Source organism: Catharus ustulatus, chromosome 2 (genome assembly GCF_009819885.2).
Source record: "Catharus ustulatus isolate bCatUst1 chromosome 2, bCatUst1.pri.v2, whole genome shotgun sequence".
Classification (NCBI taxonomy): Eukaryota; Metazoa; Chordata; class Aves; order Passeriformes; family Turdidae; genus Catharus; species Catharus ustulatus.
The window spans coordinates 35,178,138-35,203,716 of NC_046222.1; positions in this window are offsets into that span (position 1 = coordinate 35,178,138).

Here is a 25,579-nt window from a genome sequence, read left to right on the forward strand (position 1 = left end):
GTTGCTGAGGATGCAGCATGGCTGTCATTGTGCAAGAGGAAATATTTATCCAAACCTATTTGCTTTTTTCATATTAGGCAGGAATATATACTATTTACCAAAAGTGAAAGTCTATTTTACTGAGCATTTAATTTCTGAAAAATAGTCAAGCAAGTTTGTTACAGTATAGCAAACTTACACGGAGTTAAGAGTGTATTGCTTAAAAAAAGCAATAATAAAGAGGAAGCTTTCTGCAATCCAAATCATTGCTTGTGTACTTTCTGAAGCTTAATAGCCACTCTGGGAAGATACATTTCTTTATATCTGACATCAAGACAGCTCCCAGGTAACACAGAATTAGTCTTAGTATGAACCACTTTTCTCCATCCTTGGCTCACTTCCTCCTGCCCTGATTTCCCTGCAATGCTTTAGGGTCTTGAAGGCCAACTGGAACTGCCATGCTACAGTTGTCTGTATGTGCTAGCAATGACTTGGTGATTACCAGAATTTGCATTGACTGCAGGAGAATCGAGACATCAGCTCACAGCATCTTCTTTGGAAATTCATGATTTTCATAAGTCTGCAAAATCTAGCAGGGAAAAAAATTGTGCTGTTTTATAGGATTTTTTAGAAGTGTTTCCATTCAAAATGTTTGAAAGTGTTTAGTACTTACCTTCCCTCATTTAGGAAAATATGAGATGCTTTTTGTCACTAACTTAAGGCATTATTTTGGAGCAGTTCTCTTGCTAGAATTTTAGGATAACACCTGAAACACTAATCTTAGAGAAATTAGGATTTTAGTTAAAGGTTACTTATTTACCAAAGTTAATTAAAAAGCAGATGGATAGATAGGCCTTGCTGAGAATAATTAAAAATTAGAAGGAACTGGGCTTGAAATAGTTATTTGAAACTTAAATAATTGATTGCCTGTCATTTTATGTTTGCTCAGCTGTCCTTGCAATGGAAAAAGATGAAACCACTAAATAGATCCAAAGAAACACGAACAATTGCAACCAGAAACTTATTCAAAGTCATGAAGGGAGGGAAATTGGACTTTTCCCAGAAGTCATTTGCATTGTCATCGATAGACAAGGTCGAGAGTTCAGAGCGAGGAAGACTCGCCTTACTTCCTCTTTTTAAGACCCCTCCCCACAAAAACGACCCCAGACTTAATTCAAGAAGCCAACCACACATGCTCAATAGCCATTCAAGCTAATTACCATAGGGAACAGGGATGGGAGGGGCTGGTATTATGAATATGTATTCATTTGAACCTTTTGTCAATAAATAGACTCTGTGACCACCTGTGATTTTGCAGTGTGGGGCTACCCCACACTGCTGCCCAGCGCTGAATAAACATACCCTTTCTAACTTTAAATTGTTACAGAGTCTTTGTCCGTCACAATTGAGTATTGGAATTAGACCAATACTCTTATTTTGTTAAATCACACAGAGACACTGTCTGGACAGAAAGGTAATTTAATGATTTCTTTGAGAGTGTGACAGTCTGTGTTCTCTGGCTCCAGCCTATGTTGTTCAGAGAGCTGATTCTCAGCTGGTGAGGCTGATTCCTTTCAAAGTCATTACATTTCTTGAACATATGTATGGATGGTTTTATTCACATACCTAACAAAAGTGCCAGGCCTGCAGCACAAACAGAATTGAGTTTGAAATAATTCCTGGTACAACTGCAATTCAAAATAAATAACACTGCACAGTGTTATTTGAATAGTAATGGCTCCCACAGAGGCAGTAGTTTTGGAACTATATTATTAACAAGAAAGCTTGAATTATGACCAATACCTATATATTTGCAAAAAAATTTGCTTTTACACTATTTTTTACCCAGCTTAAACTATGGTTTCAATGTCCACAAATTGTGAAGCTGTTTTCTGGGCAGTTTCAAGAAGGTTCTGCGGAAGTGAGTTTGATATGAATAAAGCAACCAACAATTTTTTCTTGTGCTTGTTTAATGTAAATGGGGAAATAAAGAAAAAAAATTGTACAAACTGTATAAACTAAGCAATACTAAACAAAAATTAACTCAAGTCTACCTCCACTTTGGTAAAGAAACCTGACTATTTGCAACTATTATACAACAATCTGCTTGAGTTTCTTGAGGAACAACTTGCAATAATTTTAGCTACTCAGTTATACATACCATCCTTAGGATAGGATATCTAGGCTTAGACCTGCAGTCCTGTATAAGCAAAGGCTGTGTCATCTACACATTAAAAAAACAGGTCCCAAAAATATAGATAGTGCTACTGTTCAGTTGACCCATAAAAAATGACAGAAAAAATGTTGCCTCTCCATGAAGATTTTAAGCAACATCATACTTTGAGAGATCACTTACTTCCTAGTCAAATAAACCACTCAGTTGGGAGTGGTATGCTGGAGAAAAGCACAGGACAGATCTTGCTTAACCCAGCTACTGAGGGAATATTCTGACACTCCGATGCCATGGTCCAGCCAAGACTCTTCCCAAATATTTGCATCCACTTCGCTTGGGTATTAGTTTAGACACAGTTTTAAACTTGTCTCAAATGGTTTCTGGGAGAGAAAGAGTTGGGCATATTCTACCTTTTAGTTCTTACTTTCAGAATTGCTCTTAATTGTTTAAGATGTAAACATATGAAAATTGATTGAGTTTCCTTGCATAAGTTTGTCGAGGGTGTAAAAGAGGGCATGCAGGATTATCTAAAGTTTCAGTATCTAAAGTACCTGATAGACTTCATCATCCCAAAGGGAGAAAGGAGGGGAAGTTGTGCAGCAAAATTCCAGATGTTTTTCCAAAGGTTTTTGTAAATGATTTGTTGTGGCTTGCTGTTATTTTTAAGTTCTAAGTTTGAGCACCCTTGGGCTCAAAACTGCCTCAAAATAATGGGCAAACCCAGATATACACTGGTTAATAGCAATAATATGGGGGGCAGGGGTAAAATCTCTCATAACTTTTGCCAACAAGTGATCTAAATTAGTCCATATTGATTCTGCCTAGAGTCAGTGTAAATGTGTGGAATGTGATTCATCCCATCCTAGGGTAAGTATTGACTTTAGATGAGCTACCCACTTTTACTGAGTATAGAGGAAAACAGCATCGACTAGATGTAAAGAGTGAAAGACTGGAGAAGAGTAAAATACAGCCCATCTGTAATGGTAACTACGGGGACTTTCATGTCTTTATTAGATTTTAAAATAGTAGTACTGTGGGAATCCATTCACCTCACAGACATGAAGATAAAATTTTTGCTGCAGATGACAAAATTGTTTGCATAAGCAAACAATAGATTTTTATTTACATAATCACTAATATGCAAGTTTTTAGGCTTTAATTAGCTGTTCCATAATGCAGGCTGACTATCTAACAGATATTGCCACAAGTCTGTTCCCTTTGTCCAAAAAAGAAAAGAATACTCTCTTCGGATACATGCAGGGAAGTATTAAGACTTCAATGATCAGGAGAATGCGTGAGTGTGTCACAAAGAGCTTTAAATCAGATGGCACCTACAGTGAATGACAGCTCCTATTTCTAAGCAAGGTATTTTTAAGCTGTGAAGAATTTGTAATGGAATGACTGATACTGACAGGAATGTTTTATCCCCATCCTTTGATTTCAAAGTGTTGCAAGCCAGAATTGATGAGGACCCCTCTGAAATAAAGAGAAGAACTGAGTTCAGAGCTGCTCTCTGTGCGGGCCAGAGACAGAAGTGAACTGTGTTAGAGAGCTGCAAATGATCGCTTCATAATTTGAGAAAGGTACTGAGAAGAGTTTTTAACCTGAATCCACATGGAAAAGTGAATAGAACTAACATAATAACAAAAACTAATGACAACTACCCTTGAGAAAAGCAACAAAGAAAGAGCAGAGAGTAGGCACAACTGTCTATTGTGTGACTATGAGAAAAGACAAACTCCAATATGCAGAGTAGATGAGCAACAAACATTAACATGCACAAATCAGTCTTCAGAGACGTGTAAAAATGACCAACACAAACTCTCCTCAGGAACACAAAATTAACTTACAACATGAAATGAACATCACCCAAGACACAAAAAAATTCTGGTTATATACCAGGATTATATTTTATTCACCAAGAACCTGGTTAAATAATGGAACAGGTTTTCAGAGAGGCTTTACAGTCTGTGTCAATTGGACAAGTCCCGGAGCAACTTCTGCTAACTGTTCATATTTTGTGTAGGGGTTGAACTAGATGACCTCTGGCTGTCCTTTCAAAGCTAAATTATTGGGTGAATCTACAAAAAATGCATGAGCACTTACTGAAGATCTGCCTTTGCTGGGTTTAACAAAGCACAATTATTGAAAAAATGTCAGTTCCCTGAAAGAAAGACAGGACGCTCAGCTAATCTACCTCATGCTTGTTTGGGGTTTTTTTAAGATTCCCAGTAGCCAGAATATTCCTCATTCTAAAATTCAAAATACATTTTTGTTTTAGAACAGTTCAAAATAAAAATGTTTGGAATAATCTCAAGTTAAAGGTTTGGGTTAGGACCTTGAAAAGAGTTTACATTTGGTTTGAATCACTAAAAAAAAAAAAGGTGAGTCAGCCCTTACTAAAAAGAAAATATTTTAAAAATCAATTTTTTTCAGAAAAAAAGCAGCTTAACTTTTTCTATATGAACAGAAGACACAATATCAGCAAATTATTTAGGTGTGTTTATATTTTGGAAGAATGGGTTTAGAGAAGCTGTGTTTGTAGCAAGAGCAGAGCAGAAGGAGGTGGAGAAAGTGTCCTAGTTTGGAGGCCAGGTGTCTGCTAAGAAAGGCAGGAACCTTTCTTTGAAATGGAGAATGTAAACCTCCTCTCTCCAAATTATTATAAATTTGAAATCAAATGGTTCTCAGGCAAAGATATAGGGATTAGGAATAACAGTTCTTTACTAGGGAAATTAAAATAGAAATAGAGTACTACAAAGGAATAGACTCCAAGCCCTGACAAAGTCAGAGTACAACCTGACACCCCGTCAGGCAGGGTGTTGGTAGCAGTCCCATTAAATGGTGGCTGCATCCTCCTGAAGTGACAGATGTGATTCAGTTGGAGCAGTGCTCCTGCAGAAGGTGCAGTTTCTCTTCAGAGGTTCAGTGGTGATGTGGAGAAATCCAGTTTTCCTCTGGAGTCCAGTGGAGAAAGGGGCTCCCTTAGTGTCCCAAAACCTCTGTTTTAATCTTGGTAAGAAATGTTGGGCTCTTCCCCCTGGCTGGAGCATTTTCTAACGGGATGCAGTAATTTTATCAGTCACACAGTGGGACTCAATGGGCCATCAGCAGAAAATGACTCGCTGGAGGAAGGATGGGTTGTGAAAAGATAAAGAACAATGCCCTGCCTGGTTTCAATGGATGACCCATTAACAGAATATCTCCTACGGAGATAAGGATCACTGCCCCCACCCTCAACAGATGGTGATAGAATACATACCTTTTATCACACCCTGTATTGTAACCCAAGACACAAAGGAAACAACAGGTTGAGAGGCTTGGAGATAGTCTTTCCTCCTTACTTACCCATCTGTGAGCTACCCTGGTGTGATCAAATGCTTCTTTAGGCTCTTTTTTACCACACAGTACCACTAGGTCTGCAAATGCACATTGGAGTACAGAGGAGCCAAGAGGCCTCTGCTCGGTATAAGGAGGAAGAGAAGGTTCCTACTGGGATGTGTCTGAGAGCACCTCTGGAGGTACTGCAGTCTGCAGGACCAGGAATGTCAGGTCCCAGAAAATGGTCTCAGATGGAGAGGTACCAGAAGGACATCAGTAGCCCTAGAACCTGAAGCAAAAGAGGATATTCAGAGAACAGGGAAAAGCATCAGAATGCCTGAAAGAAGTTGCCTGGCCCCTGCTCTGGTCTGCACTAGGGATCTGAGACATCCCACCTGTTTGGTGATCAGACAAGCTAAACAAGGAACTGGGTCCAATATCAGGGAACAAGTGTCCAGAAGCCAGGTATAAAAAACAGGGAATGGGGAGAATATATAGGAGATAAAGGAGAATGAGACAGACAAAACAACCAGACAGGCATGACAGAATCATTTTTGAGAAGAAGATAGAAACACACTCATAGAAATCATGGCAAAAAGAAACAGCAGCCTAGGAAAGCAAAGCAGAAATTGATGAAAAAATGCACCAATGGGATTAGAAAGAGGTAGCATGAAGCAAATTGAGACTGCAACACTCTTCCTACTCCCTGCCAGCTGGACATCTGTCTGTTTTCCTGAGGGACAAAAGAGAGGATGGCTGTGACGGGTGATAATTTTGTATGTACACAGAGGGTTTTCATCTTGAGAAGAAAAAAGGTCTCTGTCCTTATGTTTTAGGTTTTCTGTTTAATTACACCTAATGGCATCCTCAGTGCATTACACACCACAGCAGCTGTCACCAAAACAGGATCTTTCTACTCTGACAGTCTAATGGCCTATCATTTTTGCTTGACAGTGGGAGAAGCATTGAGCTGCTGTGAAGTACTTATGATTGTACCTGATGACTTCTTTCTGCCTTCCGAACTCCCAGTGAAAAAGGAAAAGTTGCTCACAGTTTTTTAAGACAGAGATTTTTCAAAACTTGTCTGCAACATCCTTCTTTATACAACACTGCTTTTTCAGCAACCTGACTTCTGAGATTATGGTGAAGAATTGATTACTAGTCTTTTCTATTATGAAATCCTGCTTCTTCTGCCTTCATCATGAGTGAGAGAAAGGGTGAATAAACTCACTGAGCTTTTCTGAAGTGTAATAAGAAAGACTAAGAAATTTATTTTACCAGAATTAAGGTCTAAGTCAATCTGAAAGAAGTCTGCTCACCATGTGTCATGTCATCCCTGGAAGTGTTCAAGGTCAGGTTGGATGGGGCTCTGAGAAAATTGGTCAAACGGGTGTCATTTGTGTCCATCATAAGAGAGATCAAACAAGATGATCTTCAAGGCCCATTCCAACCCAAACCATTCTGCGATTTCTGTGGCAAAGACCACTGAAGGACTGTTACATGTAAAAATGCCAAGCAGCAAGATCAACATCTGGTAAGAGTTTTGCTACCCCTAACAGGAATACTGTGATGAGTTCTACTTTGAAAATTATCTTGAAAATTTCAGACAAGTTAAATCAATTGCAAATCAGAAACTGTACCATATTGGTGCATTCTATTTTTCAAATACTTTCTACATTTGTAGAACAATGGCACATGAACTGTCAACAGAGAAAAAAATATATCCAATTAGGAAATAAGATGCAAAATTTGTTTTATCAATAAGATTCAATGGCCTTCAGATCCTTACTAAGGGGTGTGTAAATCACAAATGTCTGTCTTTAGCTCAAGAAGAAATGTCTTTTTAAAATCTTTGAGCTAATTGAATTGCAGGCTTTAGAAAATGAAAGAAAAATTATTATTATCATTCTGGGATTTGTGTGCTTCAGATACCACATTAGAAGACTGTATGAATTTCTTTTGGCCTTATCATTCTGGCATTGTTCAGATTTTTAGCTGCACTTTGGGTGTGAGCTCATGAATAAATGAGACTTGTCAATTTTGTTTTCATGCTGTAAGCAAGATCTTAGACAAGCTGGCTCCTCACATTACACCCCACATGTCAAAACACATCTAGTGTGTCTGCAGACCCTCAGAATTCCTTCAATACATCATTGCTAGATCCTTTCCAAGGTAAGGAGAGAAGGAGCAAGTGTACACTCTCTCATCTGATAAATTGCTATAGCCTTTGCAGCTAAAGCAAGCTGGTAGGATTTTCTTCCAATGATCACTAGCTGTTAGCAAATGTTGATAAACTGTTCAGTTGATAAACTTGATAAACTGCCACAATAATTAAAGCACAGATATGTTACATCATAACCTTTCTTCAGTGAATTGGTGGAGCTGTATGTAACACAAGGCAGATTTGTCCCTGGATTCTTGCCCTCTCTGTCCCTGGATTCCTCTCTTTCTTTGCCCATGAAATCATAGGATGAAAATACAGTGACTTATGCAGTGATCCTGGAGAGTCACAGTTGTGATGTCTGCCTATTGCAGTGTCATGATGTCATCTTCCCTGCACAAGTAGCATTTTGTGTGATGATCTGAAGAAATAAAGTACTACAGAAATGCAAAGTGATAGTAAAATATTTTTACATTCTTATAATGCAACTCCATTTTTCCAGTCTTTAATCACCACATAGGCATGTTCCTGCTGTAATTTAGGGAACAATTTAAGCATAGATTCAACTACAAAAACTGGGGGGTTTTGGTCGTTGTACCTTGCATTTCAAGTTGAGCACTTGTTTGAAAGCTTCTTCATTTTGGTCTGTATATTTAACCTTAGTGTTCACTTATGAGTTGTTGATAAAATGCAGTAATTAAAAAGGTTATGAGACAAGTGGAGTCAGCAGAGAACCTGAAGAGAAGTCCAAGTGCAAGCATTCTGATTTCAGGGGTTAATTACTCCTTTTAGGATGTTTGATATCTGTGAAATTCAATAAGCCTTTTTATGCTGGCAACTAAGAAATAACATTAAACTTCCAGAAACTGGCTGCATAGATCTATCATTATAATTTCAATAGTTCCTTGGGTCCTTTTTTTTCTGAGATATTCAGCTGCTTATGACACAGAATTGATTAACATCAGACCAGGGATAGCCTTGGAATTGAACATTATGGGGTTTATATCACAGTATTGAACTCAAATCTCCCTAGGAAATCTTTTCCTGTGGTCTGAAGGCCTCCCTAGGCATGCTGTTGTTAGACTGAGAGATGAGTGAGCTGATAATTTAAGAACTCAGCATGGAGTTCCATTCTTGTTGAAGAACTCAGCATGGAAAACCCTACAGAGGGTGAAAGCAAGGACAGGTAGCCTGAGAGGAATACAGAGAAATTGTCCAAGTAACCAGGGATCAAGTTAGGAAAGCTAAAGCCTGAATAGAATTCAATCTGACCAGGAATGTCAAAGACAACATGAAAAACTTCTATGTATTTAGGTACATATATATACATTCTATATATATATTACTATTATATATATACAGGTACATAAAATGAAGACTAGGGAAAATGGACGCTGTCCCTGGAAGGTAATGGGAGATGTGGTACCCTGTGACATGGAGAAGGCTGTGGTACTCAACAGTATTGGAACCAGACCTGTTTAACATCTTTGTTGGCAAGGTGGATGGAGGATCAAGGGCACCCTGAGCAAGTTTGCTGACAGCACCAAGCTGTGTGGTGCAGTTTACATTCTGTAGGGAAGGGATGCCTTCCACAGGGGCCTGGACACACTTGAGAGATGGGCCAGGGCAGTAACATATAGACCAAAAATAAATGTCCCCCTGTTCATCCACCTGTATGTTTCAATCTGGCCTTTTTATTCTTTCTTCTTACATTCCCCTTTCCACATCATAAAACTGGAGACTGAAAAATGCCTTTATTGAAAGGGAAAACCAGAAAAATTTCCCATGTTTATTTTGAGGGAGAGTTCAATGCATGTTTCTCAATCAGGAATTCTCATGGAGAGCCACAAAATTGTTTGCAAACCCTCCAAGGCATTAAGGTTTATATGGCAACAATCATATAGTCGTGTTTGAAAAGGACTGCCAATGTCACTTTAAATTTGACATTGCATCATAAATGTGAAACAATTCTCCAAATGATAACCGTGTTTGCTCATGTTTTTTACTGATTCTTCCTTCCCCTGGCTCTTGTGAATATTATTTCCACTTGCACCTTCACCTCAACTGTGGAAACCCTCACAAAGATCCATGGAAATGTGGAGGTGTCAAGGTCTGCTCAGAGCTAGGTGGAAGAACACTCATACTCAATGCCAGGCTTTTTTTATCTTCGCTAAAATGGGTTTTGTCATTTGCTTCTTGCACAGGACGGTAACCTGTTTTCTAACTCATTCCCTATTGTTTTCTAACTCGTTCAAGATGTATTTATTATTCTTCTAGTTTTCTACCATTCTTTTATCCTTTCCTTTTGCAGAATCTAAACTTGGAAAACAAAACTTGACAGTCACCTACTCATGACGTGTAAATGCCCATATTTCCAGAATTAACAATGCTTAAGCAAAAAAGCCCTAACTTCCCTTAAGTAGATATCTTACCTGTGTGTTTAGCAGTGAATCATTGAACCCAACTTGTTTCTATGTTTTAGGCAGTGAATTGAGTGAATTACTCAGTCTCTGGATATTTGACAAACCTTCTGTCTCTGATTCAGAGACATTTTACATGCAAGTCTTTAGCCCCAGAAGACCACAATTCAACTCTCAGGAGATAAAATTCACCTCCACAAAAAGCACTGAGCACTCTGTTCTGAATTTGAACTGCTAAGGGTCTTTATCATTTGTTAGACATTCATAAACCAGGATCAATTTTGTAATCCTTTACTCAGCCAGAGCTCTCTGTCTGATTCTTGGCTAATCTAAATTATTTACACCTAAAAATTCAGGAATATGGATCAAGAAAAACCAGGAGGAGTGTTGGTCAGGATGCAGTCACCGCCAATGGAGATGCCAACAGCAGTCAAAACTGAAATTTTACATTCAAAACTTATTCTAAATCTGCTAATTTTTTAAATATTCCATGGTCACCTTTTCTCAAGTCAGTTCTTAACTAGTCACCAAACCACTCCTCATCAGGGATTAGCTCAGTAGACAGTTAAAGTAAGTTTCAGGTCTCAAGCTATATCCATTTTTATACTTATAAAGAGTAAAATAATACTGCAATAATTTTTCTGTGGAGAAAAATCTCATTTTGGGGGTGTAAGTCACAAATTATTTCATAGTTTTTATTCAAACTTTAAAAAGAAAATTCAGCTTCAGGCATTACTTAATCAGAGGGAGATTTTACTTGAAAGAGTAGTGAATTTATTGAACTATATCTGTTAGAATGTAATGCAGGCAGCACTGGTGCTGACTGATACACTTTGTTAAACAGTTTCATTAATTCAAGGTCTCAGGCATAGAATTTCATAAGGATGCTGAATTTGTTGCAAATTCAATAGTCATCTTTTGTGTAATACATTCAATTTTTCCCAAAGAAACAGTCACAGAATAGAATTACTAGAAAGTTTCTTTAAATCTTACCAGGAAAAGAAACTGTTCTAATCTTGATGCTTGAAAAGTATTTTGTGGTAGGAATAAAGAAGACAGGGCTGAAGAAGCATAGAAGAAGACAGTGCTCAGAGCATAAAGGAAAGAAGGGTTAAATTGAACATGAAAAAGTCACTATTAAAAGAAGTATACAGTCATTCTGCACCTTGCTTAACTACCATTTATACCAAATATCAAACTTTCCAATTTTATTAGACTAAAGGAAGAATCATTGTTAAATAATGGTATCCAGGGAAACAACTTAGACATTACATCAATTCCTTGATGTCTCTGGAGGTAATGTCCATGTTCCTTGCACGGTGGTCAGAGACCTCAAGCCAGCTGACTCCTCTGAAAGAAAATCTTGCATAACTCTACACCAGCCCACTAAATTTTCATTCTGAAGAAAATAAAAGATTGAGTGTGATAAAACAATCCATCTGGGAGAACCTGTTGTTTAATAATACATGAAGATGAACCTCTTAAGGACAGTTTAATTTCCCCTAATTCTAGCTGTCTAAAATTCAGATGCAAGCCTAATGAAGAATTTCTCTATTGCCAGAGGAAGAAGGTCAGTGCCTCAGTCAGCAGTTTAGCCCATCACAAGTTTGTTGTCATCAAAACTCTTAGGGAGGCGAATTCACTGCCAACACAGTGGGATTCGGATTATATGTTAATATATGTTCAAGCAGGATGCTTCAAAGGAATAAACTTTTTTCACAACCACTCTGGTGCCAGATTCAGGGAATAAATAACATGTTTTTAAACAAACATCAGGTTTTTTAAAACTTCCAATTTAACAAAAAGGAATTTGGGAAGCAATTGGAAAGGAAATTAAATCGCCACAAGTTTTTGAACATTTGTTTTCAATTTATTCAATTCAAATCCTGAATAAATGCAACCAGGATGTCTCTCCAGTGAGGTTAGAAATGCAGAATTGTAATCCAACCATCCTTAGTCATGTAACACAATGTAAAACTATCCAATCCCAAAAGTAACCTGTTTCCCTCTGCCTTTACAGAATCAAGAAATCACAAGAAACTTCAGCTCTATGAAGAAAAGTGCAGTTATACTTGCTGCATTGCAGTGCTGCCAGATGTGTAAGAGCTAGCATGAATAATTTTGAGGAATATCTGTAATAGATACACCAGGAAAGCAGAATCACTTATCCTGGCACTAAGTCACACATGTTTCAGTTGTTTCCAATCACAAGATGAGGATAGATATATCATCTGGATTGGTAATGCCTCATAGGAGTATTTCTTGTGAGCTGTAATTAAGAAACTTCTGGGAAATATATTGTTATAATATCAAGGATGCTGATATAGGAAAGCAAAACACCTCTATGAAGCACCAGGGAGCAAAAAAAATTGAATGGCATATACACTTATTAAAAGCAGGTCTTAAAACCACAAAATTTCTGTCCAAAAGTAATTCATATTCACAGCATACCTCCAGTCATTTTCACTTTATCCCATGTAAAACAAAAGATTTTGAATGTAAGAGAATTGTATTCTACACACATGGCTCTAAAGCAATCAGAAACCAGACATCAGGGTTCATCTAATTTGTTAAGAAAACTATTTGTTATCTATTGGTGTGAAAATCATGTTTACTACTTTTGTTGCCTGAGGCAAAACACAAAGATTCAAAGTTAATTTTTTTCATAAATAAAACATTGCTAAACTCTTCATTGCACTGTACTTTGAGCACAGGCTCAAGTGTTGGTGCATGGATGCCATCTACTGGGGAGGACTTGATTGTAGAAACTCTCAGGGTTTGATTCTCTGCCAAACATCCCTGCAGTCCAGCTAAATGACTGTGTATATGTTTCAGAATTCTGAATACATTCTGTCTAATGCATTTTTTTTCACTTTCTGGGATGAAGCATACAGAGCTATTTTTCTCTGTCTTCAAAAAGTATCCCTGCAATTAAACATGTGGTACTTAAGGAAACACAAGCTCTCCCTTTTAGCAATGCATTGATGCTAGCAAAGAAACCTGAATAATAATTGTATCCCAAAAGAAAAAACAAACACATGAATGCTTGTGAAGATTAATACGTCAGGCCATTATATTAAAGAGCAGCTCACTAAATTGTATTTATAAATTTAGTTGGTGTGATTCATAAGGCATGAAACCGAGCACTGCTTTGAATTCCCTGTTAAGATGCCCACTGTGTTCACATAGTCTGTGAGCCAGCATATCTCCTGAAAGTTTGGGCAATTGTAAGAAACCAATAATTCCATTGATTTGAACCACATTTCTCACCCACTAAAGGCAAAATGTGGGTGAGAAACTTCATGCTCTGAATAATTGAAACAATATAGTAAGGCAGAACAGTTAACTTTAATGCTAACTACTCAGCAATAGTAACTTGCATGGGTTATTCTAGGAGATTATTCCCAAGAAAAAGTCATTTAAGACTCTTAAAAGGGAAAATGTATCTCTCACAACAGCAAAAAAAGAAAGATGGTAACAGCCAGTATAGAGCAGGGATGTTTGCCACAGTCCACTTCTTTGGATTGGTCCAGTCTACTCCCTCAGACAGTGAACAGAGCCCATGGAGCACCGTGTGTCTATGTCCTATGAGTATAAATACTTAGGCATCAAGTAGAATAAAGATCCATGTGTGTGAAGCATTAAGTGCCTTTGCTACGATGTCTTCAGCCCTTCAGTGAGAGAATGGGACCTTAAAACCATCCACATGGCACTCAATCACCGACTCCAATCAAAGTCTGAAGGTCAAATAGTCTTTTCCTTTGGAGCTGAAAGGAAATAGTGAGTTGAATTTCTGGTTGAGGGAAACCAAGTGACTCTAAAGGGAGAGTGACATAGCCTTGTCAATACTGAGCAAAGCTGAAAGAAAGAAGAAAGACAAGATATTGGACCTCAAAAAGAAGAGAAACACAGCAATGAGAAAAATCTGAGATGGACAAAATCACTCAGGCTTTTTTTTTCATACAGAGTAAATCTTTGTTTGACAACCCCACCCATACTTTTCCAAAGATATAACAGAAAGCAGACAAGGATGACATGTTGGAGGCAATCTAATTTGGTTAGAGGGAGTCATTTCATGCAGAGGTACACACTAGGATGATAAGCACAGAAAATCCCATGCACCATCCTTGAATCTTTAGAGGACAGTAGATCTATTTTAGCACAGGGTTAGGGTCCAAGGGGGAATGAAACAGCAAGTGAAATAACCTTCCAGATAAATCAGCATAAGCTAATGCAATGAGAGCAAAAATAAATCTCTTAAAGCAAATGTAATCTATGCAGTATAGAAGTCCGCAACAGTGACTGGGAATCAGCTAATATTTAAATGACTGCATGTGCATACTCATTCTAGAAGACATAGAAATATATTCCAAGTTTCAAATACATTCCAAGTTTCATCATGTGAATCAAGGCAGTCCTAAAAAATCTGCACTTTTGAGAGGGGATGTGTGCTCTAATATGAGCGTGAAATTGTTACAAAACATGATAATGCAATAAATTAAATTTCTGCATGTTTAGATAACAGTACCATGAATATGAAAAGAAAAACTACCTGAATAATTAAATTATTGAAATAAGTGTACTCCAAGGTGCTAACTGAATAAATTACAGCATTAAAAAAATCAAAAAATAGGTATTTACTCAAAAAATTGAGTTGTACAGAGTATATTTACACAACTACCAAAACATTAAAGGTTTACATGAAATACAATTAAATAGCAATTTCTGAAATAATGTTATAGTCAAACCCTAAAATTAATATTAAATAAGAGGAAAGGTTACTAATTCTTGTCCACAGTGAAGGAGACAGATCACTTTCCTCAATGCAGCACCACTGACAATAAATAATTTTGGAATTGGGAAAAAATGTGGTGTTGAAGGCTTCATGTTGTTCCTAAGCTTTAGCAGAAATGTCTTGATCCTGCCATAACAGCAAAGGCGCCTCTCTCGTTCTACAAGATAAAAGCACTCAAAACAGCACTTAGTTTTCCATTTTAAGTCCAATAAGAAAACGTGAGAGAGCAAAAATAACTTTTTTGATTCTTTCATCTGTGGGTCGTTAGCAAATGGTAACTCACAGAAAAAGCAGGTTCTTCCATATTTCTTACCGATGTTTTTCTACTTGTGATAATTCAAGCAAGTCTGCCAAAAAGGGGTTTTCCTCAAAATGGGTTGCTGGGTCAATCTGAGGCAACTTTACTGATTATTTCAGTAGTTCCATTTACTGGTTTCAAAATACAATAAAATTAAACATTGAGACTTTCAAACTCACAAAAAAAAAAATTCTCAACAACCCAGAACAAAAACATCTCATAAGCCTGTCTACTCAATGATCATAAAAATCCACAAACTCTTTGTTTTAGTATAAACATTTGCACCATCCCACACACAACCAGTTGCCAATATGAGGTATCATCTTACTAATTACTATCAAAACATTTTTTAAAAATTTTAAAAACTAATGCATTCTACTTCTCTCTTAGATGCCTTTTTCATAGCAGCAGAGGCTCTTGGGAAATTCATCAGTGTGAAAGACCAGCTTGCAGTTTTTTCTCTTCTTTCTTTTGAGACTTAAACATCTGTTCATCTTTCTAAAGGCTACTGGCAAAGTCAAGCAGGTAGATTTGTTTTCTCTTGCACTAATGCTGTGGTCAGCTGGCTAGGGGGATCTTGCTCCATCTTTGTCTTTGGGTTTTTCTACTTAGAAGGAGGTGTCTTCCATTTCTTATCCTTTGAGAAGTGCCTCAGAAAAAAAAAATGTGAGGAGGATTGCCATGGCTTTAATTTTATTTTATTTTATTAATATTGTTTTATTTCTTTACTTTACAAAATAAGCCATGTAAGATGGCAGATAAGAGTAGCTGATTTAAAAGCACTTGTAAACATTCTGTAGTGTAGGCACTGCAAAGTTTTCATCTCCACCAAATATTTTATTAAACATTTTAACAGGCCTGTTTTGCTTGTACTGCATAAATAAAGTGGTATTTTATGTGCTGCTATAAGTAATGGGGCATATATATTCTGCAACTAGATAGAGTCCCCTTGGGGAAATACCAGGTAGCTTCACAGTAATCACATTTCCCTTAGCGTACTTGGTAATTACTAATTATTCTTAATGAGATCAAAAGTAATTGCTATATAACCTTCAACCATGGTTTAGACATTGAGAAATAATGTATGTCATCATAATTTACTCTTTAATTGTACCTATCTTGCTATTACATGCATTTTGCCATATAGCTGGTTGCTCTGTAGTTACCAAGCAAATAAAAAGTCACCTGGTCATATTTATATCTGTATTTAAATATATGGTCATAGTTATGTTTATCCTACTCTATAAGCAGCTGCAGGAGAAGCAAAGCTCACTGCCATATTTCCTGTAGCTAACATTTGTGTTTGTGATTCTTCTGTTTGTAACCCCTTGAACAGCTGAGACCCACAGCCTTCAACAATCAAGTCACGAAAGTGTTAAGGTACTAGAATAGCTTGCCCAGAGAAGTCTGTAGCTGCCCTAATCCTGGGAGTGTTTAAGACCAGTTTGGATGGAACTCTGAGCAGCCTGGTCTAGTGAAAGCTGTACCAGCTCATGGCTGGGGAGAGGGCTCAAACTAGGTAGTCCTTAAGGTCCTTTGCAACCAAAATCAATCCATGTTTGTAGGAGTGTGTGTTATAGATTTACCCAGGTCCCTTGATACAATGGGAAATTCCTGTTATCTCTATTGGGAACTGTACAAGAATTTACATTTTCTTGTTAGGCAAAAGGATGCATGCTATTTTAATGTCTCACTTGATTTCTTATGGCACAGATATCATAGAATCTTAGTATAAGAGAATAAGATGAGTTGGAAAGAACCCACAAGGACCTGGCGCTGCACAAGACAGAACCAAGAGTCACCCTGTGTGCCTGAGAGAAGTGTTCAAACTCTGTCAGGCTTGGGGCTGTGACCACTTCCCTGTGAAGCCTGTTCAGTGCCCAACTACCTTGTGGTGGCTTGTGATCTAAGTTTGTATCTTCCCTATGTACAATGCAGTCTTCTGCATGCTGCTTATCCTACTCAAAGTGTTCTGAAAGTTTTGAAAACCACCCCCCTTAACTGTTGTAGCATCCTTTTTTCTGGTTTTGATGATTTATCTGGACCTTAGATCCCTTATTTCTTAGTTATCTCTAACCTTCTCCATCCCTCAGATTCATCGAAGCAATTTTTTTTTTTTATTCTATTCCTTCCATAATTCCTATTTAACACACCCACTAAATCCCTTGTATAACAGAAGGTTAGCTCTCCTGCCTCTGGTGTCCAAAGGTCTCGGTCACACATCTTCCTCTGATCTTCTTTTTCCCTGCATCACAAGTAACTAGTAGAAAAGAATCTCACTATCAAAACTTGAAAAGCCATCATGGTGCTTACACTCAAGCAAACCAGCAGTTCACTCAGTGGTACTAGAAAAAGATGAAACTGTGCTCTGAATTTGCACAATTTGTTTATATTTTATTTTTGTTTACCCAATGAAGGTGGGGGCCAATTTAATAAACCATCTGCCTGTCCTGGTCTATATGTTAAACTGAAAGGTCTCTGTAAAATGGGCTGTTATTTATGATACGCATCTACAAATCAATAAAACTTTGAAAGCAAAAAATATCTAACCCAATTGTAGATTTTTCATAGCTCTGCATTGATTTGATCATTCTTATTATTTTCAAGCAATATAATTGTCATGCACATGAATACAACACACGGTGCTCAACACAGATCACATAACAAAATAATTTGAAATGTTTTCTTCTTATTTTTCTCTTTCATTTTCTCATCTAAACTCAGTTATGTATTTATTTTCTACAATCTGCTAAATTTCAAGGAGCTGCTTTGATCTATGTATATCTACATATATTTTCCCACTGCTACTGTTTTATTATTAGCTTTGTACGCTTTCATGTGCCTTTATCTATCAACCCTATTACCAAAGATTCTACTGTACAAACTCACTAGACAAAATAAATATCAGTCATTAGATTCACAGGGAGTGTTCAGAAGGGAAGAACCCTGGGAAAGACAAAATTCTGTTTCATCTTCTTCTAAATATATGTTTAAAATAGGTCAGCTGAAATCATCTAGAGGTGATTATCTTTCCCAGGAAACTTCAGAGGGAATCAGGAAATTAATTTACGTTGCATAGTTAGCTTTCAGATGGTTATACTGGAGAGAGAGGGGAAAGCCATTTATTTTACCTGAGAGAAGGCAGGTATCCCTCAAAAGCCATAATAATAAACATTACTCTAATGTTTAGCTCAAGAAGTGTCTCTGTCTCAGAATCTTTAAAATAGAAAGAAAATGTTGTTTTGAAAAACAATAACTGCACATTGCAGTTTTATGCAGTTTGAATGGGCTGAAGAAGTGAGCTTTAGGGCTGCCCAGGGGCTGGAGGAATTGTGGTTTCCAGTGTGAATCCCAAAGCACACCTGGTCTCATGGTGTCCTTTAACAATCTAGGACCACTGCATTGCTTTCCACTTGAAAGCGTAGGCTTCATCAGAAATAAGCAAAATTACTTATTTTCTGCATAAACCACCTAACAGCAGGACTGGGTAAACAATCTTTGCATGCAAATCAATTGCAGTCAGATTTCATGCAGTAAGGAAATCCCAGCACATCCAAAGCCTTCACTTCTGTAATCTCCTGGAGTGTTTTGAATCAGTTTATGGCAGCTTCACACAATTTTCATGGCATTAACTGCTGTAATGTGAGCTAAAACTGTTACAGAAATGACCACACCAAATCACCTGAGGGTAAGAATATAATATTCAGAGGAGTGTTGCAGACATAAAGAGCTCGGACCTACACCTGCCCAGCTGTTTCTTTGAGAAAATTATCCCCCTCCATAATGTTATGAGTCCTGGTACCTCGCCCCCTTGGCTGTTGAGGCACGCTGCTTGGATATTAAAGAAATGTCTTTCTTTGAAATCTGCAGAATGAACATTCCCATTCTCCTTTCAAAGAGGAAAAAGTCTGTATGTTTCAAGACTCTTCAATAAAATAATAAAAACCATTTAAGATATGACAAATGCAGCTCTTACACTATTACCTCAAACCCTCAAAATACCTAAACAAGAAGAGCAGCTTACTACCATTTTTTACTAACTTTAGTGATTATTGGAACTGTGTGGGGTTTTTTTTCTATTGAGATGACTAATTTCTCTATTTTGAGACTCTTAAATTATATTCATGGGGTTCAGTAAGGTTCTGTACTTGGGTCAAAGTAAATCCTGGTATCAATACAGTATTGGGGATGAAGGGATTGAGAGTAGCCCTGCTGAGAAGGACTTTGGGGTCCTGGGGGATGAAAAACTGGAAATTATTTGGTAATACACACTCACAGTCCAGAAAGCCAATTGAGTACTGGACTGTGTCACAAGAGGTGTGGCCAGCAAGGCAAGGGAGGGGATTCTTCCCCTCTTCTCTGCCCTTGTGACCTGGAGCACTGCAACCAGATCTGGGCTCCCCAGCATAGGCAGGACGTGGAGCTGTTGGGTAGAGTCCAGAGGAGGACCACAGAAATTATCACAGGCATGTAACTCCTCTCTTCTGAATAAAGGTTGAGAGAATTGGGGTTGCTCAGACCACAGAAGTGAAAACTGGGGAGAACTTACTGTGGTTTTTCAGTATTTAAAGGGGGCTTGTAAGAAAAATGAGGACAGACTTGTTATTGGGGTTTGCTGGGACGGGACAAGGGTAATGGTTTTACACTGAAAGGGGCGCATTTGGATAAGATAGAAGGAAAAAATATCCCGTAGTGCGTGTGATGAAGCACTGGAACAAGTTGCAGAGAGACATGGTGGATGGCCCATCCCTGAAAACATTCAAGGACAGATTGGACTGGGCTCTGAGCAGCCTGTTCCGGTTGGAGGTTCCCATTTTCACTGCATGTGACACTAACATTAGCAGAAAGCTCCAAATGCTGGAACAGCCAAAAGCAAGGTTCTCATGCAGCTGGCTGAAACTTGGTTGATAATAAAAACTTATTTTTCTGGACTGTGTGAGCTGAAGTGACAGCAACATATATAAACAAACATCAGTAAGTAGCTATTTTTCTGTGCTAGAGGGCATGAGGATATCTAGAACAGAGCAGAAAATCACGGGTCAGTTTCTTTGTTTATGCCTCTTTTTGGCTGGTGGATAGAGAATGAACCAGTGGATTTTGCTGGTTTTCCTCAGGTTGATTGGTAGCCTTATATAATTTAGCTAGACCAAGTGCCTATTTCTTGTATTTGGCAGGAAATCCTTGAGGAAGAGAGTCAAGAACCTTGCCCAGGGAGATATTTTGGAATTGAACAGAGTCCTTCCAAAATTGCTGCTTAGACAAGAGCCTTTTGTTCCCACTCTCTAGTACTGCAGTTCTTACTGCTCTCTCAGCAGTAAAAGGTAAACAAGTTTCTGCTACAAAAGAGATGGATGGGAATTAAAATATTTAAATCACCCAGCTGCCCATGGGGACCTCATTAGTACCCAGTTTGCCTGTGAAAACACCACATTTCAGAAAGCCATCGTGTTATTACCTCACTTGCAGTACAAACACTGCTGTGTCGTGACACTGCATGAACCCCAGAAAACCTGCTGCAAACAGACTAATCTAGAATTCCTGCACAGCAGGAAAGAAGTCCAAAAACTGATAGAACAGCTGAAGTGGTAACAAGCCAAACCAAGTCTTATATTGCCTTGTATTGATTTTTCAAGGGGCCTTTTGCATAAAATTACTCCAAATCTACTCCTTAATCATTTAATAACTGACCACTTCTTTTTCCAAATATTTTTCTTGCTCTTACAAATTAAAATCATATATAATACACCTTAGAATTTGTTTTGAAATGTTGCCTTAAAAATATTAAACTGATATTTTTCAAAGGAGACTTGCCTTGGACTGAGTCCATTCCCATTGCTACATCAGCACTTCTGTCTTTTTCAGAAGGAAAATCCCGAGAGGGATATAATTAATTCTGATTCTTTTAACTAACTCATTCAGAAATTAAAATTAAAGGCATGTAGAAGTCATAGAAACCAGCTACTGTTCAGTGACCGCTGAACACTTTCAAAATACACATACTAAATTCTCATTTGAAGTAAATCTTGTCTTCAAAACTTTTCATGTTGTAATATTTTCAGTCTAATGAATAATTCTGCTTATGAAATGCAGTCCAAAATAACTCACAGGTCGCTTAAAGATTTAGGGAGCTGAGTATATAATGCAAAATGAATCCTCCCTCTGCTCTCACAATGTTGATGTAGATAGATAGGTTTATAAAGCGTGTTTTTCTATTCCTTTTCCCTTGAGAGCTTTTAAATGATGGGTCAGAAGGTTTGGATTCAGTTTTATCTCTTCTTCAGTGGAACATTCAAGTATTAGCAGTATGATGCTCACTAGCATATAACTGCTGGTGGACTCTACCCAACCTGACTTCAGTCACCTGAAAGGGATCTATCTGCTTCAAGTTAGTGATCTGTATTTAAAGGACAGAGAAATGCACTTCCAAAGTATGACTCCAACCACTTCTCCTTGACACCCACATTAGGATGTGATGAACCATCCCCTGCAGCTGCTTATCTCCCACTGATAAAAGAAATGAAATAGCTTGCACAGATGTCTAAATTTCTAGGCAGGTGAGATGAATCTCAGCCTGCCTGTTCATTCACAGTAGATTTAAGTCATGCAATTTCCTGAGTGATACAACATCACGCCTGGATTTGCATCTCCAAGTTTAAGGATTTTACAGTAAAATGCAAAAGGTGGGCTTTGAAGAAATCACTTCAGAAGAGCTTTAAAGACTTCGAATTATTTTTCCTGCCACGAAATTCCCTTGATTTCCCACCAAGACCCATGAAACTTGAAAAGGCTGCCTATCTCTTCTGCATGCCTAATATATTCCTCTTCCCTCCAAAGCATCTGGATCATATGCTGAGAGAAATGTGTTTTTACAAACAACTCAGCAGTCAGTGGGAGGCCAGATGATAGCTGGCTGGTGAGGTGTCAGCTAAAGACAAGATATTCCAACATTACAGGAGACAAAGTCAGATGAGCCTAACTCCAGGAGAGTTTTGATTTTTATCTTAATAATTTTCTGTCCCTGCATGGCTTTGAGTAAAACACCATAAGTAACAAAAAAAAAAAAAGCTGAAGTGTGACAAAAACTTTTTTAGTATTGTACTTGCTGGAATCTGATTCAGAGGCTATTATACTATTATAGTTTATCCGGTCTGCTGACCGTCAGAAGAAATTGACATTGGATAATGATCAATTGTTACCTGCCACCCTTGTTAGATTTATTTTTCACTCTGTCATGCTAATAATGCTACCAAAAAAGTTCAAATCAAAAAAGCAAATTTGGTTTTTTTACTGCAATCAAATGAGAAGATCTAAAAGCAAAAACTGGCTGGCAGTTTGTACATCTTTCCTTTTCGCAATACCCTCATCTTGACAGAACCAACCAGAAAACAAACATTGAAAAGGACACCTTGGGAAGATCTTCAAAGGCTGTATCCTTTTACAGTCCGTGACATGAAAATTTTCATATTTACAGTAATTTCACGACTATAAGGTGCACCCTTTTGACTAAATTTTTGATCGAAATCCGGAAGTGCGCCTTACAATCCGGTGCACTTTATGTATGGAAAAAGTTGGGAAATTTGCCAACACGGAAGTGCGAGCCACGTGGGAGTGCCGGGGCCCACAGCACGGGGAGGGCGCCTGGGGCTGCCTTTAAAGGCTACACCAATCTGTGAAAAATGTTTGCTATTTAGCACCTGCCAGTAAAACCTGCAATCACGGGATTCCATTACTAATTAGTTACTTTGTTGCACGTGGTGTGGTTCCTTGCTGCACAAAAAAGTGCGCCTTATAGTCCAGTGCGCCTTACAGTCGTGAAATTACTCTATTTAAACTCTGTTCTTGTGCTTGTATCCCATGAAACATTTAGAATACTTCATCTTATTAGTGAAACTATTATTCTTTCATATTTACATCATTTCCTATTAATGGGTATTTGTATGGCTAATTAGAAGCATACCAATAGTCTGTCTCAAACTACTGCCAAAAAAATCATTCACTTCACAGTTTTCTGACACCCTTGACACTCCCTATCAATACGTCATCTTCATTTTTTCTAAGAGCATTCTGGTTCTAGATTTTAATATAGCATTTTTAATATAGCTCCCAACCAGCTAGATCTCTTCTATTGTACCTATTCCATTATTGTTGGCAAAAACCTTCTTGATTTCAAGTCACAATAAAGAATGAAAACTTGAAAAAGAGAATGAGTAATGTGTGCATTTATTTTAATTAAAGTTGTTGTGGTTTAACCCCTGCTAGCAACCAATCCCCAGACAGTGAGTTGCTTGCTCACTCCCCAACCAGCAGCATCAGGGAGAGAATTGGAAGGGTAAAAGTTGGTAAACTTGTGAGTTTGATAGGGAAAGCAAAAGCTGCGTGCACAAGCAAAGTACAACAAGGACTTAATTCACCGTTTCCCATGGGCTGGCAGATGTTCAACCATCTCCAGGAGAGCAAGGTGAAGAAAATTAACTCTGCCCAGCCAAAACTATCAAAGATGGACATGTGAATTGAACCTAGGGTATCTAGAACTCAGGAAGAGGAGTGCGTCTTATAGTCCAGTACGCCTTATATATGGGCAAAAGTTCAGAAATTTGCCAACCCAGGAGTGTGAGCTGCGAGGGGAGCCAGCAGGGCCATGGCTGCTGGGTGGAGGCGGGGCCGTGGGGCTGGGGCTGCCGGGTGCAGGGGGGCCCAGGGGCCCGCGGTGCCCCTCCTGCCAGGTATAGGTGGACCTGGGGGCCTGCGGCGCCCCGGCAGGTATGCCCTGGCCCCATGGAGGCAGCATGGAGCGGCTGCGGGCTTGCCCTGGCCCCGGGGAGGTGGGGCCGAGCAACAGCAGGCATAGCCCAGTCCCGGGGAGGCGGTGCCAAGCGGTGGCAGGCATGCCCCGGCCCCACTGGGTACAGGCGGGCTCAGGGGCCAATGGCTGCCAGGTTGAGGCAGGGCCTCAGCCAGCAACCGCGTGGGGGGAGCTGGGGGCAGATCCTCGCTGCAAAAAAAAAGTGCACCTTATAGTCCGATGCGCCTTATATGATCTACAAAATTGCGAAATTTGCCGACTCCCGGGGGGTGCGCCTTACAGTCCGGTGCGCCTTATGGTCGTGAAATTACTGTAAGTGACAGAATTATGATCTGACAAGAAAATTGTTGTAAGGTAAAGGTTCCAAGTTAGGCCTGAAGAAGTTCTGGATTCAGCTCTCTGTGACAAGTAAACTCTTTGGGAAACCACCTAATTTGATCCATCTTTTACTCCTTATTTCCTCTCTGTAAAATGTATATTGTGATATACACTCTCCCAACTTCTATTACTCCTGTCTATCTGGACAGCAAATTCTTTAAGACAAGATCTCTGCGTCTTATTCAGTGACAAAACAGTAGCGTGAAAGTGGCTCTGGTTTACTTTGTGCCACTGGTACTTTATTACAAATAATAAAATAAAAGCAGTGTTTATTAAATGAATTTTCAATGCACAAAGGCAGATTACAAATGAGAGAGAAGCAAGTAATAAAAAATGTGAAGATAAATTAAAAAGCCGAAATGCATAATACACATCCCAGATTTTGGTTGGGGCAGCAAACTTTGAAAGTGACAATGAGAGAGCACATTTACTGAGGCTTAGTACAACTTGATGATAAAGCATAGACACCATGTGCAACAGTGGTTGAGGGAAAATACATAAAAGATATTTCAGGAAAAAAATTACAAAAATGGAGAGGATTCACAGAAGAGAAGCTAAAATAGTTAGAAGGCGGGAAGGATTGATTTTCTAGGAAAAGTCAAAAGACCTATTTATAAACTAAATATCCATAGCTGCCGTAAGAGGGAATAGGATAGGATAATAAGGAATTCAACTTCTTGTCATAGCAAATGTTGCTGTGTTCTGTTTAATTTTCACATATGTTTCAAAACACTCATGCAGCAGAGATAATAAGATACTTCTGCTGTCTGAGGGCTGAAAGTTTAATGGATTAAACTGTCTTTCTGTTTTAAACCTGAGAAGGACCCCACAGAGTAGAAACCCTTGGAGGCATTGGTGTGATCCTTTTCCATTGCCAGCAACACCCATTTGAAACCACTCAATACAGAGACCAGAAATGGGTTTGCAGAGGTTTGAAACAGAATGGATGGGCTTGATGTGCATGGAGTATAAATGCAAATGTGTGACTATGTGTGTGGAGATTGAAGAAGAAGCAGAACAAGCATTAAAATAGTGGCCTGTATTCATACCAAGCACCATTCCCAAGACACTTCTCCCAGGACGCTGTTCCCAGTGGTCCAGATGAAGAATGTGTTGTTTATGTGACTCGCACAAGGTTTTCTCTCTGAAAAGAGCCAAACACAAAATAATTTGTCAAAGGAAAATATTATTTTCCAATAGCAGGTAGATGGCAACACAGTGGCAGTAAATCATGCATCATATATTTCTAAT